At 39.7% G+C, this 12,469-nt stretch overlaps 1 protein-coding gene across 2 annotated transcripts in view; it reads right to left on the bottom strand.

Moving 5' to 3' along the window:
* Nucleotides 1-12,469, bottom strand: part of epb41l5 (erythrocyte membrane protein band 4.1 like 5) — a 126,604-nt gene that overhangs the window by 105,517 nt on the left and 8,618 nt on the right. The gene's annotated exons all lie outside the window — the stretch shown is intronic.

The raw sequence follows: 12,469 nt of genomic DNA, 5'->3' as shown, positions 1-12,469 counted from the left end.
GACGGTAGTGAGAATTAGCAACACAAAATTAGAGCGCCATAAACACGTCAATAATGAATTTTTGATGTGATTGTAGAATGGGATTACTTCACCACCGTGTATTTGAACAGGAATTCTTAACTTGTCCCTGATTTTCACAGACTCAATTGCTTTTAGTTAAAAATAATAATTGCAATGTACTGCATAGATTTTTATTTTAAATGGGGCCTATTTTAACAATTACTAAATCAATCTCTTTGTGAACAATATTTTACATTTAACAAGTGACTGTGGCTTTTAACTCTTCAGGTAGGAACTGCACTCAAATATCAAAAATGTTCTTAAGGAATGATACTTTTTAGAATGTGCACTTTAAACTACATAACTACAGTATATACAGTAAGGTATACTGTTGCATATGAATGTTTCTCTGTTTTCATTCACAACAAATTTGTTTTGTGTGTTGTACATTTTTTTTTTCATATTATGTTGGGAATTTTGGTAAAATGAGGTGTGCTCAAAAGTTCTTAATAAGAATAAAACTACACGTGGAGTGGAAGTGCCGCTGCCTCACAGTAAGACCACCATGGGTGTGTATCCTGGGGGTCCTCCCTGAATGGAGTTTGCATGTTCTCCCAGTGTCCGTTTTCTCACACTTACCAAAGACATGCAGGTGAGGTGGATCAGGAATGCTAAATTGACCCTAGTGTCTGTTTGGTGCCTGGATGTGAGTGCGTTTCCCCTGCGATGGACTGGTGCCCTGCCCAGGGTTTGTTCCTGTCTGGCGCCCTGTGCTAGCTGGGATAGGCTCCAGCATACACCGCGTCCCTGATCTGGAATGAGTGGGCTAGAAAAATGACATCACCCTAATCGACAGTAGGCCATAAATAACGAAATCCTACGAGAGGGAAATATTTACAACAAAAAAAGCAGAGAGCTTTTTCAGTGCTTGCTCTTTGATGTTACATCAGGCTTCCACCATATTAAAAAATGAGAACTTTACAGATCTGAAGACCTGTTCTTTAATTTGATTAATTTCATTAATATCACATGTACTTGCATATAAGATGGGTCTTGAAACCAGAAAAATCGATCATGAAAATCAGACCACGGCTTACACGCCCGTTCAAAAAAGCGACAATCTTGAACATTATCTTTCTCATTTAATAATATCCAAAAGTGTTTAAAACCATTTAAAAAATGCGACTTAAATTTTTTTTTATTTTTAAACATCTTCTTACTTCCTCCAATCTTGCACCAGTTTCTCAGACACAAAAAAAGGCCGTGTGCTCCGTGCTTCCTCTCTCAGGTAGGCGTTAGCATATCATAATCTCTTGGACCAATAGCGCGAGTTCTCCGCATTCAACTTATACAACTGACATTAGAAAACACCAGAAATGATACGGTAAAATCAAGCCCTGACTTCTTATCCACAAATATATATGGTAACTACACAAAATATTACTACCATTTCTCTGCTGAAACAATTAGGAAAAACAATTCAGCTTAACTTTTCCAAGCAATACACAAAGTGAATCTACGGTTAGCAAATAGTAAATTAACAAAATGTAAGTAAGTTCTAGGTAATTCTTGTTATTTGTGTAGTTGTGCCTTTTTTGTGTGCTACTGTAAACCTGCCATTTCCTTTGGGATTAATAAAGATTCTAATAAATTAAACCGAGTCCCCATCCCACTGAGGTGGTGTTGATCTTTTTCCCCCCCTCTCAAAGAGGGCCAAGTTGCTTGCATTTTGTGTTATCTTGCACATTTTTCACCTTTTGTCATTTTTTGTAATATGACTGCTACTGTCATTTTTAAGTATCCCTCAGGATTAATACCATTTCTATCGAATTCGTTAGCTGCAATCTAATGAACTGTTAGGCCATGCAGGTGTCAAACGCTCAATGTACCGACTCCAAACTGGCACACCAAGGACGTGCACTCCTGCCCAGCCGTAGCCTCATCCCACCCCCTCATGACCCCCTCCCTGTACTCCCAGGCACACAATGTTTGGTTTAATCAGAGTGAGGAGCTGCCTCTTGTTCTGACACTGCAAATTAAAAGCCCATCCAGAGTGCTGGAAAGAAAAGGGCCATTGTGCACGTATCGGTAAACTGCACACCCGCACCGCTGAGTAGAGTTCAGGAAGAGAGCCAAGAGTCTGTGGCAGTAAAGAGACTCGCATTCCTTCATTATCACAGAAACTTGACCATATCTGATAAAACTGACAAGTCTGGGATGGACGACACACACACACACACACACAGGTCAGCACACGGTATCTTAAAGGCCGCCTTGCCTGAATCAGCAATCCTAAGAAAAGTCCACTGCTAAAATATTTAATTTATAGCAAAAAACTCTACACAGAACAGAGGCGCAGTGCATCACCCAGTGATCACCACTGTACAAGCGCTTTAAAAATAAAACACAAGCTATGATGCACAAATAATAATGATATAAAATATTCATCACAGTAATCACCATTTCATACAGGAATATATTTTAAGTAGTACCCTTTAGAGACTAGCGCTCATAACAGTTTGTACCAAGATATTCATGACTACAGGGCGAGATTAACTTGGGGGTCATGCCGAGTGACCACAACAGAGACAGAATCCAAAATATTTCCAAATATTTTATCTTGGGAAAGCCCAGTTTTGTTTGCCTATTAGTTTACGAGGTGCTTTATACATCTTGTGCTTAATCACTGCACATTTTGCAAAATAAGCAAATTAAAGAAATAAAAACAACAAGGAAGATTACACAGGATAAGTAATAGACGTTGGGACACTGCAAATGTCCTGGCATCAAACCAGAATAAAGAAAGCACATTCATGAGTTAAACAACACAGCAGAGTTAACTTCAGCTTGTTGAGCAGCAGTTAGGGAAGGGAATTAGGGATCAACAGATGCAAAAATGGAGGAAAGGAATAGGTTGGGCAAACTGACTGATACAAGTCTGACCAATACTGGAGCCTAAAATGCTAACCAAAAAGGAGGCACACAGCAGAATGAAGGTTCACTGAGGGCTGTAGAGAGGGGTCTGAGTTACCATGTTGGAGTCTCACTAGTTTATATGAGCTAAACTACAGAGTCACCCCTCTTACTACATGGGGTTAACCAACAGGAATGAGTGAAGTTTCTCTTTTTAATAAGCAGCAGACCCTTTTCCCCTGTCTGTGCTGTGAATATATTAAAGTTAATAGATATCTAATATATCAATCACCAAAGAGAAGTATAGGTGTAAGTCTTTGAGGTAACCAGTGTGCGAGATACTCGCTGGTAATCAAGGAGTTCCTTTATTGTTAAACCAGCTTTGGGGATTTGTCATGTTACTGGACTTTACAGAACGGTGCTTTCCATTACTGCCACTAGTGGGTTGTGTGTTGGTATTGTTTGTAATAGCAGACAGAGGGTCATGGCGGGTTGCACAATGGGTTGAACATGCTCGATTCCCCCTCTGTTCTGACAATCCTGCTTAAGTCACCTATGGGGAACCCAGTTGGACAATCCTGAGTGTGAATCACCAAGGGGAAAAACCAACTGTGCTAAAATCACCAAACAAGGTGGGTCACAAATATACTTAACATGGGGGAAAAAATGGGTTGCGTCAAGAAAAAGGTTGAGTAACACTGCAATAGAACTTGCCCTTAGTTTCATATAAAACATTACTACTTAGGAAATGAATATCCCAAATAGATGAATCACAAACATGGAATTTCAATCTGCAAACAAAACCCTGTCATGATGTACTTCTTACCAGTATGGCACAGAACAGCTACTGTTCATAACACACACACACCTCTGTGCAGGAGAGCAGAAACTGACAACTCACTCACAAAAGCAGAGACGATTTTTTTTTTGTTTTTAAGTAACAAAAATGTACAACCAGAGAACTCGGTTTCCTTTTCTACCTTTAAGAGCAGAGTCAAAGTCTAATTGAAAGGTTAATACTGCCAATCTGATGCAAACCAGCAATGCAGCTCTGGTTAGTTAAGAGCACAGACAATAGAAACATGCATATTTAAGAAAAAAGGAAGCTAAAATTAAAACAAAAGCAACCCAACAAGGCTCTTTTGAATTTATATGTTCACACAAACCCAGTAATGAGTGTTGAGGGACTTATAACACCATAAGATACTTTTAAAAATTTATTTTTATTGACCCCCTGCACAATTGTGATTTGAAGGCTTTTAGGAGGTCTAAAGGGTTCATCAGGGGACGTCTTCACACGCTGGTGCCATCGATGCAAGTTCAGTAGCAGTGCTTTCAAGTGGTACTAGCATAATAAAAAGAGTCGTTTCTGCATTCCCGTAGATAACACAGCAATAATAAACCTCACTGCTTCTGTATTTTTGTAGATGGAGAAGTATAGAGAAGGCCAGAAGGAGTTGCATTGTGTCTTTGTGGACCTGGAGAAAACATATGACGGGGTGCCTCGAGAGGAGCTGTGGTATTGTATGAGGAAGTCGGGAGTGGCAGAGAAGTACGTAAGAGTTGTACAGGATATGTACGAGGGAAGTGTGACCGTGGTGAGGTCTGCGGTGGGAGTGACGGAGGTGGGATTACATCAGGGATCAGCTCTGAGCCCTTTATTTGCAGTGGTGATGGACAGACGAGTCCCCGTGGACTGTGATGTTTGCTAATGACATTGTGATCTGTAGCAAGAGTAGGGAGCAGGTTGAGGAGACCCTGGAGAGGTGGAGATATGAGAGGAGAGGAATGAAGGTCAGTAGGATCACCAAGACAGAATACATGTGTGTGAATCAAAGGGAGGTCAGTGGAATGGTGAGGATGCAGGGAGTAGAGTTGGCGAAGGTGGATGAGTTTAAATACTTGGGATCAACAGTGCAGAGTAATTGGGATTGTGGAAGAAAAGTGAAAACGAGAGAGCAGGCAGGGTGAGGTGGGTGGAGAAGAGAGTCAGGAGTGATCTGTGACAGACATGTATTATCAAGAGCTGTGGCAAACCGGGCACAACCGAAAGAAAACATCTCTGCACATTTATTCTGATATAAAAGCTCTGATCATGTTAGAACAGCATTTGTTTTTCACAATGTAATGGAACTTCTTAAACATATGAATCACAAATATTCCCAGAAGAGAATCAAATAATCCAGCATATGGAACATCCATTGAATTCTGTGTTCATGTCTCCAACCACCAGATCACAAACCCATCATTTACACAATATTTAAGTTAAACCTGTGTGATACCCATTCATACATCCAGTATTTTGGAGTCTCGTCACACCTGCCATAAAGTTCTCTACACTGAACATACACCTGGGGACCCCTTACTGCGAGGGAGCAGCACTACCATCTCACTACCGAGCATGTTTATTACCTGCTTTATCATCCTGAAAATGATATCAAGTATATATCTTAGCATTCTAAATTTTCAGAGAGCAGGAATTTCATGAAGTGAATGGATTCTGTGTGGTGATCGCTGTCTCCTCTTAGTGCGGAGGAAGTCAGTTTAAGAAGCGTAGTGATTAACTGGGTCAGGGAACACAACACAAAGCATTTAATGTGCTACATTAACTTATGACGGGGTTTGAGAAAATCTAGTAAATTAAACATTAATTTAAGGATGAAGTTTAGTTTACGACATTCTACTTTAATTATAAAATAAACTATGAGAATAAAGTGGAAATATCGACTTTAATCTCGACATATAGTTTGTTTTTTTCTTCACCATGGCCCTAATACGCTTTCGTAAGGCTATACCACAAATAGCATTATAAATGCAAGTTGCAGTTTTATTATTTATGTATATAGTTTAGCTTGAAGCAAGGTCCATATTAATGCAGTTTGCCTAAATGATGGTTCAGTTGGTAAAGATGTCATCACCAAGTTGCACTTGTTTTATTTTAATTTTATTTGGTGAATTCTGTGTAATGCACCTGGGCTTGAAGTCTTCAAGTAATACTTCAACTATCAGTAATAATACTATTTATTTTATTGTTATTATTTATTAGTTTAAATATTATGCAGTTTAATGATGATAAGGTTGTTTAAAAAGTCACTTTAACGTGTCAGTGGACAGAGATTGTTAACATTAACAGAAAGTGTAGTTGGTTTACAAAAAATATTTACTACTAGCCAACCCGCGGCATAGCATACACCGCATAATTATTTATTGATGGGTGAACACTTCCTGAACGACACAGTTGCTCAGATGGGGTGGGTTTGAGGATACAACTGTGAGTGAATGAAAAGATGGAACTCTGGAGAAAGCAACATACAAGTGTCTGTGACTGAAAACTGGTTTTGGCAGATACAGGCATATCTTTTTGAAAGTTTCTCCCTGCGCCTTAGTAATTGTCATTGCAAAGGCCAATCTAACAGGAAATTGCGTATAAAAGTAAAAGGCAAATTTGAATCTGCTGGGGTCAGGGATATCCGGGGAATAAGGACAGTTTGTGAGGTAGCAGCTGCGATTGTTTTACACTCCAGTACATTGCGGTGAATGCTGGTAACAGTCAGTCTAGTGCCATCACAGAGACTTCTTGCTGGCATGAGGTTTCTGAGAAGCATGACGACTGAACCTATTTTAAGTATTAGTTTATGCGGAGGCATGCCAGTGGGAGTAAGACTGATAAGAAATTCTTCGGGGAATGAAAGTTGATGTGCAGGATCGTCTGTGACGATGGAGTCAACGCTGGTGAAAGTTACTTCGTCGGTAGGGATAAGTTTCAGTACCTGTTCATTAAGGTGTAGCGAGTCTTTGTTGGTGACGCTTAATATAGCCCGTGTACGGAGTTGTTCTGGAGTCAAAGTTGAGAAGTCGATGTCGCCATAGATGTTGAATGGGATCAGAAATAAAAGGAAAACAATGTGAAAGTAATGTTGCAGGCGTTCCGTTTCTCCCGTCTTACAAAATCTTGTTTGTGACGAAGAGCCATCATATTTGTTGTCAGTGTAAGTACATGCATGTGACGCCACAAAGGTTGCTTGTTAATGCAACCGGTGACAGTAAGTGCTAGAGTTGGTGGGCGGGGCTCTGGCATGCGTACCCCATGATGCGGGTGGAGGGTTAGAGTTGGCTGGTGGGGCTCGGTCTTGCGTGCGTGCATTCATGTGTGCGTATCCCCTGGTTGGGCGACTTGGTGGATTATATATAGAACAGCAGCCGGAACCGAAAACAATGTAAAGTCAACGTGGCTCAGAGGTGCATGTGGACTGTGGCAGAGACGAAAGCGACCGAGGCAGTGTTTGGTGAGGCGCTGCGTGCCTCGACAGCGAGGGTGGACTTGGGAGGAGGGTTAGAGTTGGCGGGCGGGGCTCTGTCATGCGTGCCATGGTTGGCTGCTTAGTGAATTGTTGGTGGGCGGGGCTCTGTGAGTTGGCGGGCATGGCACTGTCTTGCGTGCGTCTTGCTTGCCATGGACTTAGAAAAGGAATAAATCTATATATATAATTTACTAAGACATGTTCAGTGTAATACAACTTTTGACAAGCACCTCCGGATATTTTACTAAGTCTAAATGCCTCTTTGGATGGTTGAAAATATGTTGTCAAAATGATAGTTTAAGTTGTTTGCAAAATTTGTTCAATAAAAAGGTTCTATATTTTGACCGCATCTGTCATGCAATGTGATTCCTTCTCTTCATTAGTGCCACCCCATTGATAACTATCACTTTATGGGGCCATGCAAACCTGTATTAATGTGTGTGTGCACATTAACATGTTTTTTTTGTACAATGTACAATTCTCATGACAGTGGAGTAGGTTATTCTTAGTCAGTCCACTGCAGTAATTGCAGTGGAAAATGTGGTTAACATCTGCTCATGCAAAAAAAAAATAACCATTGAATACCGTGAAACCGGGATAATTTTGAAAAATACCGTGATATAGAATTTTGGTCATACCGCCCAGCACTAAGTCAAGTACATTTCAGAACTAAATTTTGAAAACAGCATGTCAGACACAGATGTGTCGCTCCGACAAGTTTAAACAGGTTTGTATACTACATTCTCTAACCCACTCAATCCAATTCTTATATCTAAATAATACGTTTTACAAGTGAAATATTCTAATTATTGGTTAATGTCCCACCTACAACACAAGATCTCATCTCATAAGCATTCACATAGTGCCATGGACACGTCATACACCAATGTGTGTAGAGGGCACTACAAGTGAAAAATTGTCCGAGTTACTATGGAGAACACTGAGCTACTTGGAAGTCCATTTCAACAACAAAAAGAAAAGATTTGTTGAGGTCAAATGGAGTTAAGAGTTTTTCTGATTATGTGTACTAGGACGACCCATCCAGGACACAATTCCACAACTACAAACATAAATGCACCACTTTGAAGTTTTACCTGAATATTTACCTGAACATGAATATTCAAATCTTCATTTTTGTTTGACATTGCTGAAGTACACACTCCAATCCAACATATGGGCACACAATGAGTAGTAACTGAACAAGAAACATCAGCTGAAATCACCCGTCACTTTCAGCTAAAATGTTTAGACGAAGGTTGCCTTGTATGCTGGTATTGGAAAAGTACAGAAAAATTCACATTGTAGAACGAAACGGTGCCAGCACTTTGGGATTGTCAGTACTGGATGTGAATGTCAGTTTTCCTCTCAGTCCTGCAGACCGTCCCCATTCCCTCAACGCTTGCTATTGCAGTTGTGGAAATAAGTCTGCTTTGAAGACGTCATAAAACAAAATTGCACGCTTCCACCCAACCGGGACTTCACAGGGGCACCAATTAATTCCTTGTAACAATCGGGACTTCAAGGCTATCAAGAGGGAAGCAGCACATAGCACAGCAGGGTGCTTTAGCACACCAGGGAGTGATGGGAAGCGTTTTGGTACCAGTACTGAGGTCTGGAAGCTGGTATCAATACTGAAGCTGACTACTTCACTGAGCCCGTTGTCACTTCCCTACTCGCCTATTAACAAGTGAATTGTAAAAATCAAACTATAGCTTCCTAATGCACAACCCACATTTATTTTTTTGGTGAAAACAAACCTCTTCGTGTTCTCTATTCATGATAACAAGTACAGAATTGATCACCTCAATAGCAACATTATAAACATTTTAAAACCTTCACGCCAGGCCAATTAAAAATTGTTGCCTGTGTCAGAGATTCACTGTTTTATTATTATTATATATACCAAGTTTTAAAACTAATTCATTACATTTATATATGTCATAATCAGACACATTAAAGACAATATAGCACCAACAGGTAGAAAATCTTCGAGTCTCAACATTTTAACTCTGAATTTTCAAAAGACTTGCAAATTTAAGACACATTTGAACATGATTTGTCCATTTTCATGTCCGTAGACACAAGAACACAAACTAATCACTCAGCACAAATGAAAAGTTATTAGCATTGGAAAATGTTGGAAGCTTATTGAGTCTGCTTAAAATCTCTCTAGAACATTTTTTTTTTTTTTGGTTCTTTATTTCGCCTTATATGATCTCTCATATTAGGAATTTGTTAGTTTTTGCATACCCCTTGGGGTCAGAGCGCAGGGTCAGCCATTGTACAGCGCCCCTGGAGCAATTACAGGTTAAGGGTCTTGCTCAAGGGCCCAGCAGAGTAGGATCTCTTATGGCAGTGATGGGGATTCAAAACGGCAACCTTCTGGATACCAGCGCAGATCCTTAGCCTCAGAGCCACCACTATTTTATCTTACAGCTTAGGTAAATAGTATTGGGACAGAACTTAACATTTTAAAATCACAGCTCTCCATAAGGCGAGAAACTTGTTGGACAGTTATTTACACTTTTTCCTATATAAAAAAAAATTCACACCAGTTACATGTACTTATACTGTATATTTACTGTAAGTATAAATAAAATATGAAAATACTGTGATTAGGTTAAAATTTGACAGACAGAGAGAGATGTAATCTTATTGTCACCAAGGGGAAATTAGAACTTTACAGAACCTCAAGAGAGAGAAATGTATAAATATATAAATAATAAAATAAACAACCACCCCTAAACACACACAAGAACTTACACTAGATGACTTAAACTTTTCAATGGATTTAAATATTTCAGGTGCATTCCAGGTACAATTTGTTCACTTTCAGAGTTTGAATCTGAGGTTACAATAACCACACATCACTCAATCAGAATGAAACTTGGCACAGCTGTTCGCACTAGAAAATCTTCTAAAACTATTGATTCCAAACAAAATCTACTCCATTAGATTTTAAAAGCACAGAAATTATTATTATGGGTTTCTGCGTACAATTATGCCTCAAATGTACCACTGAGAATGAATATAAATGTTTTTAGCAAGAGAAGTTCCCCCTATTTACTTTCACATAATAATACATTGGCCTGCAGTAATTCTACACTAAAATGTTCAGCTTTATCAATGGAAAATGTCAAGAGCAGATTCTTGCCCAAAATCTGCTACTTAAAAGCAGGACTAAACTTGCCAGGTTCCCAATGTATGTATTTAGTCTGGATTTAACACATTTTCAAAACTATTTTCCCTGCCCACCGCTTACCCATTACCACCACATTGTGTTTTTGCCACTCCGTACAGTTTTTGTCCTTTACTCAATCACATTTTCTCTTTTGTTTCTCCCAGTCAAATGATTCATTAACTTGAACAGATCCAAGCAAAGCCTTAAAATGTCAACCTTGTGATAACTAAATGCAAGGTCAGACTCTACATTCCACTTACTGTGGCAAAACATAATTCTTTTAATGATTACCATACTCTGTGTGACCAAATAAGACCCCTTCGCTCCTAAAAAGCCAAATCCGAAAAAAAATGATCAGAAAAAAATCAGACAGCTCATAATTTCTTGATTATTTGAAGTTATTTCATTAACATCCAGTCACAAAGAAAATGAAGAGACATTAAATGCAGCTTTATTGACACAAATCTGACACACGCTCATTTAGAGCACACATGTCCAAAAACTAAGTCAACGGAACATATTATGGTGAACCGTTTTTGAGCTGATGTTAGACAACCAAAAGTGGGTTTCTGATGCAAGACCTGCAAATATTTCAGACAGATTTTAGACCAAGCTGTGCTTATAATTTACCATTTTCTTTAAATCATCCATAATGCCAGGCATACACGGTGTGATTTTTTAGAAACAGTGAGCAAATGACCACCCACACTGTACGATAGAGACGCCAACTGTATACACACTCAAACTGCACGAGTACATTCAGTCCAATTAAGATGGCACAACATGGGTGTTCAAACTCTACATCTACATGGCCTGGTCAGACAGTTTTTACCCAAAACAATCTAATGGTTACAGGCTCCTCAAAATGTCAACAAAGAAAAGAGCTGCAATCCTGGCTCTTACCATACTGTGCTCTGAGTGTGCAAAGGAAAGAAAAAGCCATAACTGGACATGCAAACGTTTGCGGTGTGGACAGTATGTACTGTCCATTTTACAGAGACTCAGAGGAACATATTCTATGTAATCTACCGCTGTGTGTCTTTTCTTGTAGTACTGGTATGTTTGTATTTCATTTTAGTTGACTGTCTCTTATTCTATTTCAATACTTTTTATATTCTGTATTTATCTTTAGTGTTTCATGTGTATCATATGTATCCAATGTGTATAGACCCTGATATTATTAATGAATTTCTGTTAAACACTTTGTGATTTTAAAGATAATGCATTTTATCAAACATATGGGCACAACAGTGGCAAGTGCTACTTCCTCACAGTTTTGGGGTGGTGTAGGGGGATGTGAGCTCTAGGACAGTCACCTTGTCTGAGGTTTACACATTTTCCGTACTTTTTTGAGTGCCCATGTGCAAGGTAATTTGGCTACTCTACACTGATCCAATGTTAGTGAGTGGGCTCAGGAATAGACCGGTGCCTCATTCAACGCTGGTTCCCACCTTGCCCCAAGTGCTGCCAAGACAGACGCCCACTCTGGTGAAGTGGGTGAGATAATTGATCAATGGATAAATATAAGGGCTCTATCAATGTGCAATTGGGGGAGAATCTGACAGCACTAATCTACGTGGCTTCCTATTGGTCAAACAGACAACTACGTAACCCGTCACACAGGTAACTTTTTCGGCTGCATGATAGCTTGACAGTTGGCGGACACTTGTATTTTTCTCACTGGTTTTACCCAACTGTACTCCTGCCCATACAAACCTACCAAGCCCCCTTAGTGGCTGGTTCAAGCCAAACCCTTAACTCACTTTGTCACCTTGAGCGAGTCCATGCGCCTATCTGAACTCAAAGTATAAAAACAGGGCCTACTCTAAATGAAGTGTGCCATAATGTCCACTATGAATAAAAGGTTGGTTTGCTTATTAACTCTTTGAGGGCTGAATATATTTTTCCAAAAAACAGTTTCTGAAAAGCAATGGTTTCACACAGAAATCAACGTAAAACGTCTGTTGCTGCATGCTGCGGCTGCCAGTTTGCCAAGAATGTGCGGCAGGCTTGCTGTTTTCGCGTAGCAGCAGCAGTGGTCACGGCCGCAGTGCATCGCAATCTAGTTTCTACC

The sequence above is a fragment of the Erpetoichthys calabaricus genome, chromosome 8 (assembly GCF_900747795.2).
Source record: "Erpetoichthys calabaricus chromosome 8, fErpCal1.3, whole genome shotgun sequence".
Taxonomy (NCBI): domain Eukaryota; kingdom Metazoa; phylum Chordata; class Cladistia; order Polypteriformes; family Polypteridae; genus Erpetoichthys; species Erpetoichthys calabaricus.
The sequence above is the reverse complement of the archived record's forward strand: the minus strand, read 5'-3'. Positions and strand labels throughout refer to the sequence as shown.